The 15,175-nt window shown below is 46.1% G+C and overlaps 1 protein-coding gene across 3 annotated transcripts in view; it reads right to left on the bottom strand.

Moving 5' to 3' along the window:
- The window catches only part of ADGRF5 (adhesion G protein-coupled receptor F5), a 38,811-nt gene extending 24,180 nt beyond the window's left edge, over window positions 1-14,631 (bottom strand). The window contains exon 1 of one of the 3 annotated variants that reach the window (XM_080587380.1): window positions 14,224-14,631. The gene's annotated coding sequence lies outside the window, so the exon portion shown is untranslated. Of the gene's footprint in view, window positions 1-1,519; window positions 2,335-14,223 lie in introns of those variants that run through there. The other 2 variants (XM_080587378.1, XM_080587379.1) reach the window with 2 other exon arrangements.
- Between the last annotated feature and the right edge of the window lie 544 nt (window positions 14,632-15,175).

Genomic DNA, 15,175 nt, shown 5'->3' with positions numbered 1-15,175 from the left:
ACTGCGTCGTATAATGGGGAGGTGAAATTCAGCACTGGTAAGTGTAAGGTAGAAAGAAATGATCCTGACATTATGTATTCTGTCATGGTCTCTGAACTGACTACTACCACTAAAGAATGGGGTCTGAGGAAACAGCAGAAAACCATGCTAGACATTTGAGCTGACCCAGAGCAGCTGCTCTTATATAGAAATAACCAGAAAGTGAGACATCTCACTGGTCCAGAATATCTCCTCCTTGCCAAATCCATAAAAACCATTGTCACATGCTTTCTTTTTTTTTTTTTTATCCAGTGGATGAACGTTTATCAGAACTGGAAAAAAAAAAGGAAAAATAGGTGTCTCCTCGGTTTCCTGAGCACCTCCATCAGTACATCCAGAATTCTACAAAAGAGGCTATTTTGCAGTTTTGAAGACAGCATCCACTGGTGACAACATCAAGACTTCCATGCTTCTAGCTGGCCTCAAGACCAAGATGGAAACATTGCCAAGCCATCAGCTGTGACACGAGTCCTTGAGATTATGACATGACTTTATAATAGAAACACACAAAACCAAGGTTTCCAATACTTTTGTATATGCAGCATACACTCACAGCATAAGGTACATTAGCTTAATGAGTACAATGAAATTGTACTTCGGTGATAACTGGTCTATAAAACAGACAATAGCAAGGAAAAAAAGGTAATTAAAAACAAAGTTTATGAGGAGGTTAAACAGCATCTGCTACTGTTTTGCATGCATCTTTCCACAGTTTGCAAACTTGCATTCCTATTCAAATGTTGCGGGTCAGCCTCTATTTTCAAATGCACCCTTTGTGCAACAATGTAGCTGAGACTAAGTACCCTATTCATTGTACGCACAATAAACTATATATATGGAAACTTATGTAAATAAGAACCATGCTGCTATTCAAGCTTCAATCACCAGTTAAAAGTCCAAAAATCCCAAACCAATGGCTAGAAAGCCAGAAAACTATCAAAGAAATATCTAATTGCAAATGGGGAAAAATAGTAATGCCCTTCTCATGTAATGTGGCTGTCACCATTGTTCATTTAGTTTCTTGCTGAAAAAGGAATTGGTATAAATTGTCAGTGAGCAATTTCTCTGTTATCTACATATTATAGTTAGAAAAACAGAAGCTATGTGGACAGATACACCATTAGGCATACAAGCTATGTCCTGGAAGGCAACACGTGTCTTCAATTCAAAAAGCCCTGGTGAGATAAAGCAGCCCAGGTTTGCTACCAAATTCTTTCTTTTCTGTAGCATTCAGGCTGAAAAATGTTGTCTAAAGCCAGCTCTAAAATGCAGAAGATTCCTAGAGGTGACCAGCAAAGTCTCCCTTTAACCGGGACACAGGTGATCTGCATGACCTCCTTTTTACTTCTTCTCTGTTTCTGTTTTTCATAAACATTGCAGAATAATTACACCCTCTCTTGCAAATCCACCCAGCACAACAGTTACCATCCCAAATATCTTAGAAAATAAAGGCGATAGACAGCAATACAGTAGGGTTTACCTTTATAGGTGATTCAAAGCGGTCTTCTAATTAGATCCATCTTAAACATCTTTATCTTGCTGCTACAGCCCAGATTATTTTGACCTCCCTCAAAGGGAAACTGAGACACAGGAGCAAGTATAATTATCCGAACTTGTTACTGCCGCCCAGAAAGCATGTTGCCTCTAGAGCCTGGGCTTGATTTTCAAGTGTGAGGCTGACCAGAGGTTCCGCTGATGAAAAACCACAAGGCATTTCAAGAGGAGAAATTTCCTGATACCATTCATAAAGTAGCATGCATTATTTCCCCCTGCACTGATCTCAGTCCGTCAGCATCTTATCTGCAGATTACTTTGTCAAGGGGACTAACTTGTTCCATGGCTGTTACTAACTTGCTTTGTTCTAAGAAAAAAAGAGGGTGTTGAGGACCCAAAGCAGTAAAATCATGCTTTGCAGCTGTGGCAAAATGTTTGTGGACTTTGATTTGAACAACCTAGAACAAAACTAAAGTTTTTTCCTGCCCGAGCTGGCAGCATGCTCCCTGTGTCAGGCTGGAGCTGGCAGGCACTAGGGATATGCACTGATGCCCTCGGAGAAGCTGCACGATTACAACTACTGTGGATGGTGGGGAAGAAGCAGGAGGTTCCCAGAAACCAGGGGAAACTCTGCAGTGTTATCTGCGTTGCTACCTTGAAGACAATCTAGATTCAGGAACTCCCTGCACAAGGAGGGGACATCAGTCCAACCGTGTGTTGTGGGGAACTTTTTGAGCCAGTGGTTTATTCAGCAGCGGAGTCCGTGGAAGGATTTCCTGTTCCCCCCAACGCTGGAAGTGTTCCCTGTGGAGGTCTTGACTTCTCGTAAGAAGCCCAGGAGGAACAATAGCCACATGCGGGAGGCAGATGTGCCCCAGGATCTCCAGGGTCATGCAGCAGCTGAAGGCCAGGCAGGATGCATTTGGGCATCCCAAAAGTGCGTAAGTCTCCAAGGAAGGCAACTAAGTCAAGCCATAATGGTCTCTCATGGCCACAACATACAAGGGAAATGCAAGCAAAACAAGTCGGTAAGGTGCCTGTTGAGGTACCATCCCTTTTCCACTTCTACATTTCTTCCCAAATTAAGGGGTTGTGGCATGAGGGCTGGCCCAACAGCTGCAAGAGGGTTAAGTTGCTTACTGAAATTGGCTGTTTCAGGGGAACAGGAGGGATGGCTGTAACTGCAGCATGGGCATAGTTTGGGTTGCCCTTGGGGGTAACCAAGAAGCAAAGTGGGTTTAGTAAAGTTTGCCCTGCAGCCAATTTGCGGAAGGTTCTGAGGCTATCATGGTATGCGGCTGCAAATTCCCTCTGACAAGTGACACTGATCTGGTTTAATCCCCACCCAAACTGGTTCAGGAATCCGAACAAACTGAAAACAGAGGCCACGTCTACACTGCTAGATGCAACCACCTCCGTCTCTTCAGAGGGTTTTTACTGCTGACCACGTGCTTGTGTTTTCCAGGCCCCTATCTGAGCTAATTTAACTCCCTGGCCCTGCAGAAATGCAAACCAGAAACAAGGCATCTACCTTGCTTTCATCTGGCGAGATTAATCAGCTCAGAGAAGGGCCCAGTGAGTGCCAGAGCAAGAAGAGGAGCAGCTCATGTTGTCCCAAGCAGAGGAGAGGGAAGGAAGGGAGGTGGGCATGAGGAACCAGGAGGGCGAGATGGGGACCTCGTCCCTTTTGCACTGACAAGCGGTTCAGCATGAGTCCACAGCCTGTCCCTACAAAAACAGCTGTGTAGTTTTCACCCAGTGCTGCTCACTTGGCTGTCCCCTTGCAGGCTTAGTTAGGCAGCAGTGCCGGCACAGAGGATGGGGTGAAGAGGAGGGCAGGCTTACCTTAGACACAGCTGTGGTGGAGCCACACCTTCCACATTATCAACCCTACACCAGAAAAATGATCTGATTTAACCCTCTTTCCTGTTTTATTTTTTAAAAATTTAGTATTATTATTTTTTGCTACTGTGGCTTTCAAACACTTTTAACCACCAGCACCTTGTGTCGTAGGAATGGGTAGTAGTCAGCAAGGGGAAATGATTCCTCAGGATAGGGTTTCTGCTCAGAACACAGTGTATCATCAAATTGCAGCTTAAGAGGTATGAGAAATCTTGGTTCATTTTACAGGAGAGTGTGAAAACTGCACCATGTCAGAGCATGAGCTACGTAATCAACATGGTATGTGAGCACAGAGGGATGCCCTAATCATCTTGCTATTTTTTTAATTTATTTTTTCTTCTGTACTCATTCATCATATCCTGTCATGTCACCAGGAACTGTTAACTTCCTGGGGTTAAAAGTTTTGAAGTCTCAACCCCGGAGCACTTGTACTTTAAATACCTGAGGCTGCACTTTGAGAAAAGCAAGCAAAGGGTGAGTTAGAGGATACCTGTTCTGAAGGAGGAGCACTCATCGAAAACAAGGCAGAGCTGAGATGATGCTGTAATTTACTGGGAATGTGCTGTTACAAAGGCAGGTGAATACATTTCATCTGATGTGAACAAAACAGACCAGGGTAGTGTTCCCACATAGGTACCTGAGAGATACTGTTCAAAGCAAAAGTAACCGTGGAAACAACTTAGAAATTAATTTAACAAGACACAGCCCTATTGACTCACCCATCTTTATTCTGCTCCTGTCATGGCTACTGACACTTCAGTAAGTCTCATGTCTAGAGTCTAACCAGCATCTCAGCAATTTGTGTAATCAGATCCCATTGCCACTTGGATCCTGAACTCACAAAAGGATGGCAAAGCCTCGCAGAAGCTGGATGCAGCGCTGCAGGTTCTCACAGTATTCACCATTCTTATTATTCTTGAGTCTGAATTTTGCATGGTTAAAAACGTGTTTTACAAATAGAGAGACAGAGTGAATACTAGTCATAATGAAATTATTGGACAGATTACTTTGAGACAAAAGGTTTTAGGGTGAATCTAGTAATGCCTGGGACTTCATTTCTTATCTCTCTCATGTAACTTTATATGTTTTTTCCCACCTCAGTATTTCAGAAAGGGATCTGGAGGGGGTCCTAGCAAATTGCTACTTAAATCTACTCAGCGTGATGTTGTTGAAAGTAAGGGTAATCTCATTCCAAGGTTTATTAATGAGTATTTTTACTTTAAGATCTAGAAGGCAATGAGATTGCAGCTGCTTGGTGCTGTTGATGCCTTGGCTGTAGTGCTGTGTCTGGATGTTGCTGTATTGGAGAGCATTCAAAGGAGATCCATGTGAATGCTAAGATACAAGTGGAACACGACCTATGAGGACAGGTAGAAGGTTGTTTGGCTTAGAGAAGATTCAGTTGAGGACACAATAACAGTATGTCACTTGGTAAGGGATTTACACAAATGCTCACAGCGTCGGCTAGGTGGAGGGTGACATGAAATAACACAGTCTGAAGCAAAGACAAATATGTTGGTGGCTATGGAAAATGTGTGGCTGAAAGGTTCGAAGCACTGCAGTGGGCTACCCAGGGCAGCTGCAAATTTCTCTTCGCTGGAGGTTTTTAAGAAGAGGCAAAGAATTGCTGACATGGAAGAGAGCCCTTTATTCTACCTCCAACTGAGTTTGTGGGATGGGGCATAAGGTAGACGGCTTATTTACCTTCTTCTAATGACCTCTTTTTGTTTCTCTGCAGCGATTTAATTTCTGTGTGATGAATGAGGTTTAAGTCGGCACTAATTTCATGTTGAAAGAGATCCAGAGGAGACATGCTGTTGCTGACCTGGGTTCTCAGAGCAGTGTTTGGGCTCTGCTACTTCCATCTTAGGCATGTTCAGAACTTCCCTTCCGGATCACTCCAACACAATATTCCCCTCAGTTCAAACACAGAGGTGCTGAACTGTATCTACATCCTTATCAAGGTTTTTTCCCATATGATAAGATATTTCCACAGAAGAACTCTTATTCATTCCCTTGTCTACATTATGTCACTTTTGCTATCCTTGTCTACAAAGCATAAACTTTTCCTTCTTGACCTACAACTTTAAATTTCTCTGTTCCACTGTAAGCCTTCCTATGAGTTACTTATGACCCTTTTACATACTCAGTCTACATGGAGAATGAAAATTATTCTGGTCCCAGCATTCAGCAGAACAGACTCAAATCATACTGTGATCAAGCAGGACTTCCTGCAAGAAGAAAACATCCCAAGACTTAAGTTTGCAAGGCACAGTAGCTGGAATAGGACCCATTCAGCCAGACAGCTGACAGCACAGAAAACACTGCCTAGCTGAAAGGCTGAAGTACCACATCCTTCAGGCAGTCCTAATGCTCTGAGAACAGCAGACAGAGCTTTTCACGAGCACTTCCACACAGACTGAAGAGTACCAGCCAGCCTCTTCCTTGCCCTCTTGGAACAGTCAGCAGTTGGACTTACTGCTCATCAGTGCAGAACAGCAATCTGCTGGATCAGTGTGGGTTTTCTGACATGAATAAGCACTATCTGCAATAGTTATTGGCTAAATATTAGCTCAGGGAAAGAGGAAGGTGAGATGTGGTCTGCCACATTTGACAAGACATTAACCCTGTCATGGGTGCTGGTTAGCTGACCTGCCTGGGACATTGCCCCACTAATGGTGGACCTCTGGCCTTCCTCTCCTGTGAGGCTAGGTAAAAAACCTCACCTGTACTTGCAGCCATTTCATGGTATTGGGATAGGGAAAGCTTGCTGAGGACTACCCTTTCTTCAGAGCAGATACCTCCATCTTGAGCAGGAAGATGGTGCCCACATAGCTCATGGCTTCTGTGGTGTGCATGGCTCAGAGGCACCTGGGTAGTACCTGAGGCAGGAGCAGCATATCCTTGACATGGACTCTTGCAGCAGGGTTCAGTGGTTTTTATGGACCCTTGCAGCAGGGTTCAGCGGTTTTTATGGATCCTTGCAGCAGGGTTCAGTGGTTTTTATGGACCCTTGCAGCAGGGTTCAGTGGTTCAGGTCTGGTGGCTAAATGGCTTCTGTAGACACTCACAGCCCTGTGGCTCATTGCTTGGTGTCCTGAGCTGAGGTTTCGTCTATTCTCTCAACAAGGCCCCACTTATTCCACCTTTTGTCCCACTCCTAGACGTCCACCATCTTCTCTCTAACAGGCAGTTCTAGGTGTATCTAAAGCACAGTGTCCAGTTCTGGGCTCCCCAGTACATGAGAGACATGGGCATACGAAGATGATTAAGGGGCTGGAGCATCTGTCGTACCAGGGGATGATGAGAGAGCTGTGACTGTTCAGCCTGGAGAAAAGAAGGCTTGGGGGGAGCTAGACAATGTGTATAAATAAATAACTGAAGGGAAGGAATGAAGAAGCACGGATCCTGCAATGGCTTCTTTGGCAAGGGTTTATGAAAGCAAAGAAGTGTAAGCTGAAGCGAGCGTTTCTGTGTTACAATACACAGAGCTATCCATCCTGATGCAGCCATCCAAGATAGTGGTATTTTATTCCTGATGGCTGAAACATTTCTGTATTCTGTGTCTGGGAATGTGGTCCCTCTTGGAGGGAGCTGGTGGCAATCTCAGCAGAAGCAGAGGTGAGCACACCTTTTAGGGTCAGGTTTGGTCCTTAATTATCAACCTGGATGGCACAAGTTCTCCATGGCCTCACAGCAGTACACATTGCTTTTATATTCCCCAAAAGCTGTCTAGGCTGCAGAGTCCTATGTCATTCTAGCACAGCAGTCATCCCACCTCCTTGGTACTTGCTCTGCTTTTCACCCTTTCAATTACATTATAATTTTTTTTTTGATCTTAATTAAACTCAGTTGTCTCTGCACCATCATTTTCCTGTGGCTTAAATAGCTCTTCCTCCCTCCAGGCATTTCTTATGAAAGGCTTATGATGCCAGGAGATCTGTGGAGATGAAGGACACATGGAGAGAGGAAGCAGGAGATGCTAATGATGAGAAGGCGTGAAGAGAGCAGATACGGGGCTGGCATAAGACAGTCCAGCTGCACGGTTGCCCTGAAGTTTGTAGCAGCCAGGCCCTGCTTTACCCTTTTTAAACAGCCACAGGGAATTTTTTTTCTCAGACTTGATCTCTGGGGCTAAAGCCCTTGTTTTTAGTGCCTGTCCAGTTTGTTCGTCCTCAGCCACAACAGAATCTTTCTATTTTATGCCTAAAACTTGACCTTTGGGGAGTGCGTAATAAGTTGGATGATCAGACGATGTTTGTTTCAGACATAAAACACACAATGACTTTAAGAAACACACACCCAGTCACAACAATATTTCATGGGAGAGTTGGCTAAAAGGGAAAAGGGGGGTGGGGGAAGTTGCGCTAACCTTAGATAACACATCTGAATGAAAACAAAACTGAAATAAACAGAAATTAATCAAGGACTCCACATCCAATGGCACAGTGATAAGGACGCAAACAGGCTGTGAGATACTTTCTCTGTGACGTTTGAGGAGCTGTGTTATTCTAGTTTTGTGCCTAGCATGGTGCAGGGGGTTGAGGCAGCTGGTTACGCCAAGGGATGTGTGGGGCTTGAGCAGAGGTACAGTTTTCAGGTGTTGGCAATTTTTATTTTTGGTGAGTTAGTTATGCACAAACAGATGTCATGGCAGTCGCAAGTGAAGGGATGAATGCTCCATGCGCTTTGATATTTATGGCTAAAAATAGCAGTAGCTGCAACCAAAGTGGAAAAAGCATTTAAATCATCACTTTCCTGGGAAAAGAAAGCCCTGCCCAATTCTTGCCCTATTCCTGGCATTTTTTTTCTTCCCTCTGCTTAGGAGGCTTTGTCCAGCTCCAGCTAAAGGCTTCTGCTTGAACTTTGTGTTGGAGTATTATAGGAGAAACAAAGTAAAAAAAGATAAAAACAACAAAAAGAAAATGTGAAACAATGCAAGTCTGCGTTGTTGTAGCTCTTCGCATGTAGCTGTATGCTGGATGTTCTGAAAGGCGCCTGTCTGGAGGCACTTCTGTGGCTGCGATGGGAGAAGGGATGTAGCCATTAACTTTCCCTTCACCTCCTCATCCTCTTTGGAGCACCTGCAGTTATCAGTGGCAGGCCTATCTCACAGCTAGCTTTAATGAAGCAAGAGATTTGGAGCTCAGCTGTGTGTGGGTATGGGGAATGTGGGAGAATCCATGTACTCACTCCTGTATTTATACAGTAGAAACTGGGGCCTAACTACAGCCGTCAAAGTGGAATTTCGATGGCCTTCAATGAGTTTTGGATTAGGTCCCTAAGTCAGGCCAGCCACAGGTTATTTCTATAGAAGTACTAAAGTACCGAAGTACTAGAAAGTCTGATGACTACATGCTTCCTGCTAGTTTCGTTTTATTAACCTCTTGATTTTTTTTTCCTGTTATTGCTGCAAGCACAGCCCGCTGTGTAGGAAGCTGCTGCAAGCTGTGCAGGTGTCAGCCATTTGGAGTTTATACAGCCCTGCTCTGGACAGCAGGCATTTCCTGCGTAAGGCCTGGCCCGTCACACCTAGCAACTGAAATGTACAAGTACAAAGTAGCATCCACTAATCCCAATTCCAGCCTTATTATTTTTGTACTGGTCTGTCTTACAGAGAGCAGGATAGCTCAGAAATGTTAAGTCGTGCTGGTGTTTAAATTCTGTGAAGGCTACACATATCTATGATGTTTTCAGGATCATCCAAGCTCTTTCATCTTGATCAGAGGCTGGAGGACCTCTGCTACATAGACAGGCTGAGGGGTTTGGGGTTGTTCAGCCTGGAGAAGGGAAGGCCCCAGGGAGACCTCACGAGGGCCTTCCAGTGCCTACACCTAAGGGGGCCTAGGGGGGCCTACAGAAAAGCAGGACAGGGACTCTGTCAGGGGTTGTAGTGGTAGGACAAGGGGTAACGGATTTAAACTGAAAGAGGGTAGGTTTAGATTAGATATAAGGAAGACATTCTTCACTCAGAAGGCGGTGAGGCCCTGTCGCAGGCTGCCCTGAGGAGCTGTGGGTGCCATCCCTGGCAGTGCCCAAGGCCAGGCTGGATGGGGCTGGGGGCAGCCTGGGCTGGGGGGAGGTGTCCCTGTCATGGCAGGGGGCTGGAACTGGATGGGCTTTAGGGTTCCTTCCAACCCAAACCATTCTGTGATTCCATCACTGGCATTAGGTGTGAGAACAAGGCCTAATGTCATCAAAGTAGAATCATGGTGAGTGGCTTTTCTCATGCCCTGGAGTTGTCTTGGGAGAGCTTAAACAAATGCCAGCCAAGAAATATAGGGCTGGAGCAGATGACCTCCTGAGGTCTTTTTCTGTCAGGTTTTTCTAGTTCAATAGCTCAATAGTTAGCCTCTTCCCTGGCATAGTCAATGCCAACTAGCTTTCTGTCCCAAAACTCACAGGAATGATTTAAAGGACAATGTGGGCCAGGGGCTGTCCCCAGACAGCAGCACAGCCTAGGGTGCCTTGCTTTGGAGGGAGAGGGCATACGGAGATGAACCATGTCCTGACATGATCAGGGAACAACTCCAGTCTCTCATGCTGCACTGTTGCTGTTGCATGTGTTTCTCCTAATTCTAGCAAGGCCTAAGGCAAAATGCGGATATTTTGGGATTAGGAATATTCAGCACCTCTGCCCTCAGTGGGAAGAGGCTAGTGCTTTGCCATATCCCATGGCAAATCTACAGAGGCACCTGTGTTTCTCTTCACTGACCATACAGGCAATCTAAGTCAAAGCACCCTCAAAAGCGTCTGCATTTACATTAGGGACAGAGGAACCCTCCATTTACTGCTGTCAGGCGGATTAGATCTACACCAGGTTTGGTAATGCAGTGCTGAAACAGTGCTGAAGCCACTGTTGCAAGATTTGCTGGAAATAAGACATTCAGGAAGAGAGCAGGAAGCTTTCGGGACAGATTTTTGTTAGCAGCACAAAACATCTTGAGTGTCCTTAGCTAAGGACCTGTGGTTACAAAGGGCAACTGGACTTTTTAAGCTGTGGGCTTGAAACAGGGCAGTGAACGGAAGGAAATGTCCTCAGTCTTGTTTTACAGCTGGACAGACTTAAGACATGCACAGGTTTATCCAGGATTTCAGCAATTGGGTCAGGAAACCAAGATTTTAAAGACCCCGTGCAAGAATTTCAAAAATTTCTTCCTCCAGAAGGAAGAGCAAAGCCGTCTGGGGATCAGGGCCATGCTGTGAACAGCCTGTCACAAGGCACGTAGGGGTGGCTTTGGAATGAAGATGGTTTTCACACACTCAACCTGACGGTTGTCAAAGGCGAAGTTTGTGGTCACAGGAGCGAGCTGAAGCAGGAACTCTACTACAGCTTTTCCTCTGTGCACGAACAATGAAGGGAAGCTCTGCCTTTTTTGAAGAATTTCTGAGAACAGTAAATTGCATACTAGATCACAGCCCTATTATGTTTTTGGGGAAGTCATTTGGAAATTAATGTTTCGCATTAAGATTTAAATGGGGAATCCATACAGCTCTGCTACTTGCAGGCATCCTCAGACCCAGCCTGCCACAGCATTTTCTCTCCTGCTGACGTGGGTTTAAGCAGAGCCTGGGCTGACAGCAGCCAACAATGCAGACCCTTGCTGTCCCTGTGCCAAACAAGGATGGTCTGAGCTCTCCCTGCTTCACAGGGCATTTAGAGGGAAGCTGGGGTAGTAATAACATATCAGTGCCTGGGCTATCAGCTCAATAAAGTGTGAGCTGTGGAAATACCTAGAAGGCAAATGAGGCCAGGAGGAAGGATTTCAATGCCAGGAGCAGTCAATTTTAGGTGACCTTTGAGTTCTTCCTAAAACGAACGTGACTTTGTGTAAGTCAGCTGACTGAGATCACACAGAGGAGCAATTTTTTTTTTCTGGGCTGGTAAAAACCTTCTTGCTTATTCAAAAGGGGTCCATTAGAGGGTCTCTGAAAGGTAGGCTAGATGTGCTGCTGTGGGGGGTTGACCCTGGCCTGCAGCTCACTTGCTCCCCATGTGCTAATGGGATGGGGGAGAGAATAGAAAGAGCAAAAGTGAGAAAACTCATGGGTTAAGACAAAGACAGACCAGCAAGTGATATAAAGGTGATCACTCCCCACCTCCCAAAAGCAGGCTGATGCCCAGCCACGCTCCAAACAATGGCCACTTTGCAATATAACCCTGCCTGCTGCCCCCGCACACCACCACTGCCATTTTCTCTATCACTTAATATGTCGTTATATGGTATGAAATAGCCCTTTTGCCAATCTGGGGACGCTTTCCCAGCTCTGTCCCCTCCCAGCCTGCAGCTGGGAAAAGTCTCGATACTGTGCAGCACAGTTGAGCAATAACAGTGCTCCATGCTGCGGCTGTGCATATAACAACAACACAAAAACACCGGTGTGCTGTGAGCACTGTTTTAGCAACAAATCCAAACTGCAGCACTTTAAGGTGATGAAAAAGGAAAGTTAACTCCTTCCCAGCTAGACTCCGTACACCTTGTGTCTTCCATCTCACCTACTTTCCTAATGCGACATCTCCAGCCCACTGTAGGACCGTGGCCCCGTGCTCCCTACTTTTCTCATCCCAGCCCTCCGGCTTCTGCCTTCACCCAGCGCTGACTCAGCCTGTGGGCAGGATGCTGCCGAGCACAGATAAGGGGACAAGCTGGTCCGATCCCACACACGGCAGGTGCTGGATCAGATTAGCTGATGGGTGGTAACTGCCCATAGGCAGACAGAGCGATGTGCAAGATCATTTGTGAAATAAACTCTACATAACTGTGTGGTTACTGTGGATCAGCTCATGAATGGCAATTGGACCCCTCTTTGAGGTGGCCGTCCTAAAAGACTGCTTCATGCAAAACTGCAGGTGGTTTTCTTCTGAAAGACGTTTGGTTTTGCTGTGAAGTGATCCCATTCAGCCTTAAAAAGCTGTGATTCTCAAACAGGACAGAGATTTATTACAGCAGCAAATCATTTCAGCTGTCATTCATATAGCCCCAAGGCTAATGATGTCCTTACAGATGATGCAATTCACATCCGTACTTTCTTACTGTAATCCCTCATTCCTTCTGGCTAATCAGGAACCACTGCCATGCACGGCAGCATCACGGAGGCCTTCTTGATCAGGGTGAATGGGTTAAAAAAAGGAAATCTAGTAAAGGCTGCGCTGGCCTTTTGTGTTTTAACAATGAGAGGAAGCTCTGCCTAGTTTGAGGAATTTCCCACGTCTCCAATTCAGACTTGGAAAAGTGCTTTATTAAGCCTGTCTAAGAGGTGTTAAAAAAATAAAAATAATCAAGGAGATTAGGACAAAGATATCTTCCTAGAGCCTACGCATGTTCTCTGTTTGTTTGTTTTTTAAACCTGGATCACCGGAGGTAAACTCAGAGGAGAAGTTCTAGGGAAGTCAAATAATGCCAAATGCTCACACCAGGCTCCTGCTGGGCTGGCTGAGCCATTACTGAATTCGGTCAAGTATCATTGCTACCCAGATGCTAGAGATTTGTCCCTAAATGTCTTTGCATAAGTTTTTGCTCCACAATTTTTCCAGACATCGCGAAACAGGTTAAGTGACAGAAGTAGACGAGGAATTTTCTGGACGCGAGTAGGATCTGTGGGTTGAGAAATGCACCTTTCGCCACGCAGCAGCAAGTGACCAAGCAGAAATGGAGCCTCAGGCTGTCAGATTCCCAGCATCCTTTCCCTTGCTATTCCCTTGCCCGCTACAGTCTTATTGCTTCCCATAAAACTGTCACTGGAAGTGAGAGTTACAGCATTCAAACCAGACCTTTCTCCCCCAGATCTGAAAGCTCCTTAAGCACATCAGTGAGCATCGCTTTCCCACTGATGGGGAGAGGGAGACAAGGTTGCAGAAGGTCACACTGTGTCTGCCTTTTCACTGAATCCCAATCACTTAAGAAACTGGTAGGTGCTGCTGCACCAGAGGGGTTTGGATGGAGGAGGACTTTTGGGGTTATGACACACTGATGAGGGTGAAAGCAGCAGAAAGCCCCCCTGCATCCCCCTCGCTCTGAGCACTGGGAACAGCGCTTCAGCACCCCAGAATGACACCACAAAATTGGGTTTAGTCTTAGCAGCTCAAAACACAGGTAGGAAAGAATAGAAGCAAGATAAATGCACACAGCACACAGCAGTGTCTTGGTCTGTGGCCCTGGGTGCCCCAAATCCCTTCTCCCTGCCAGCAGGCATCATCTAATATGAGACCAAAGGTTGCACTAAAAAGAAACAAATCCACCATTTCATGCAGCTAACAAAAGTACTGTGCATTGCAAATCCCATCTGCATTTCAAATTCCAGCCACAGCCCACTGCAAGCATAAAAAGAATTCCAAAAAATCTGTTATTGCAGTCGATTTTTGCTGTTATTGTTGTTGGTCTGATTTTGTTGTTGTTGTTTTGTTTGTCTGTTTTTTCCTGAAAGCATGTAGCGTGCCATAAATGCAGACCAGATTAGCACAGTATTGCCATGCACATCCCTCTTTACCCTGAGTTTAGTTCAGATTAGGCACAGTCCCAATTTCCCTAGCCGGGCTAACTGACAGTAGCACTTTATCAGAATCTCGAATGATTTAATTCTTACGCGGCGAAGCCAAAAGCATCCTACAGGAACCTATCACCCGATAACCACAAAACAAGAAATGCTCTGACCGCAGCTCCCCCAGCAGACACCTGCAGCAGGTTTATCAGGCGTGCCAAGAATCTGGCCCTGAGCATCCCTCCAAGCCACTCTCAGCAGCCCCACATTGCTGAAGCACACAGGGTGACCCGGTGCATCGCTGCATACCTGCAGGATGAGGAGTGCTGGTCCCGTCCGAGTCCTTTCCACACTTGTCCTCTTCTGCTGGGCAGGAAGCTTCCCATCCAAGTGTCAGCTCCCGCCCCGGTCTCTGCCCTTTGTTTTCCCAGAGCTCAAAACACACCTCGTGTGTGTGCTGTTGGTTGTCAGGTTGGAGGGTTGGTTTGGCTGTTTTCTTTTCGTTTTTACTTTTCTTTTTGCAACAAATCAGCCTGGGATAAATTCTCAGTGAGCGGGACAGCGAAGCGTGTGGCTGGTGGTGATTTCACCCAGCAAACCCCACAACCTCCCTTTCCTGCGATCAGTGGGACCTGATCCCTTCTCCGCTGGCGTGGGGTGGAGTTGCAGCTGAAAAACACGAGCCCGAAAGCACTAAATGGGCAGGGCAGATCTTCCTTCTCCGTTTGTTGTGTCAGGGAACATAGCGGTTCCTGCCGGCCCCAAGCACGGAGATGACCTCTGGCCAGGAAGGAACCTGGGAAATATTTTCTAAGTGAATTCCTGACGCGGGGGGGAAAGTGGATGGAAGGGACACTTGGGTGGGGGTACTCGCAGGAGAGTGTAATGTCAAGATGGGGGAATCATTTTGGGAGCCATTAGGGGTTTGGAAGTGAAAAAAATTATATTTTCTTGTAGGTGAGACTGTTCTAAGAGCCTCAGTTGCTGCTATACACAGTGATCTGGAGTCCAAGCCCTGTAGGTGTTTTCAGGCTTTCAGCTAAGGTGCCTTTCTTGCCTGCAAGGTGCTGAGATACTCTGTGAATCGGCACGGGAGAGCCTTGCCCCACAGAGCTGGTGTCCAGCTGGCTCCCAGGGGGTATTTTCATGCCCTAACCAAAGGAGTGCTCCCCAGGAAGGTTTAGGATGGAGCCTTGGGGCTCAGACCTGGTGCAGAGGATATGCTGATGAAATGAAGGACGCTGTGACGACTGCTTTGCTT

Source organism: Anser brachyrhynchus, assembly GCF_964034855.1.
Source record: "Anser brachyrhynchus genome assembly, chromosome: 3".
Taxonomy (NCBI): domain Eukaryota; kingdom Metazoa; phylum Chordata; class Aves; order Anseriformes; family Anatidae; genus Anser; species Anser brachyrhynchus.
The sequence above is the reverse complement of the archived record's forward strand: the minus strand, read 5'-3'. Positions and strand labels throughout refer to the sequence as shown.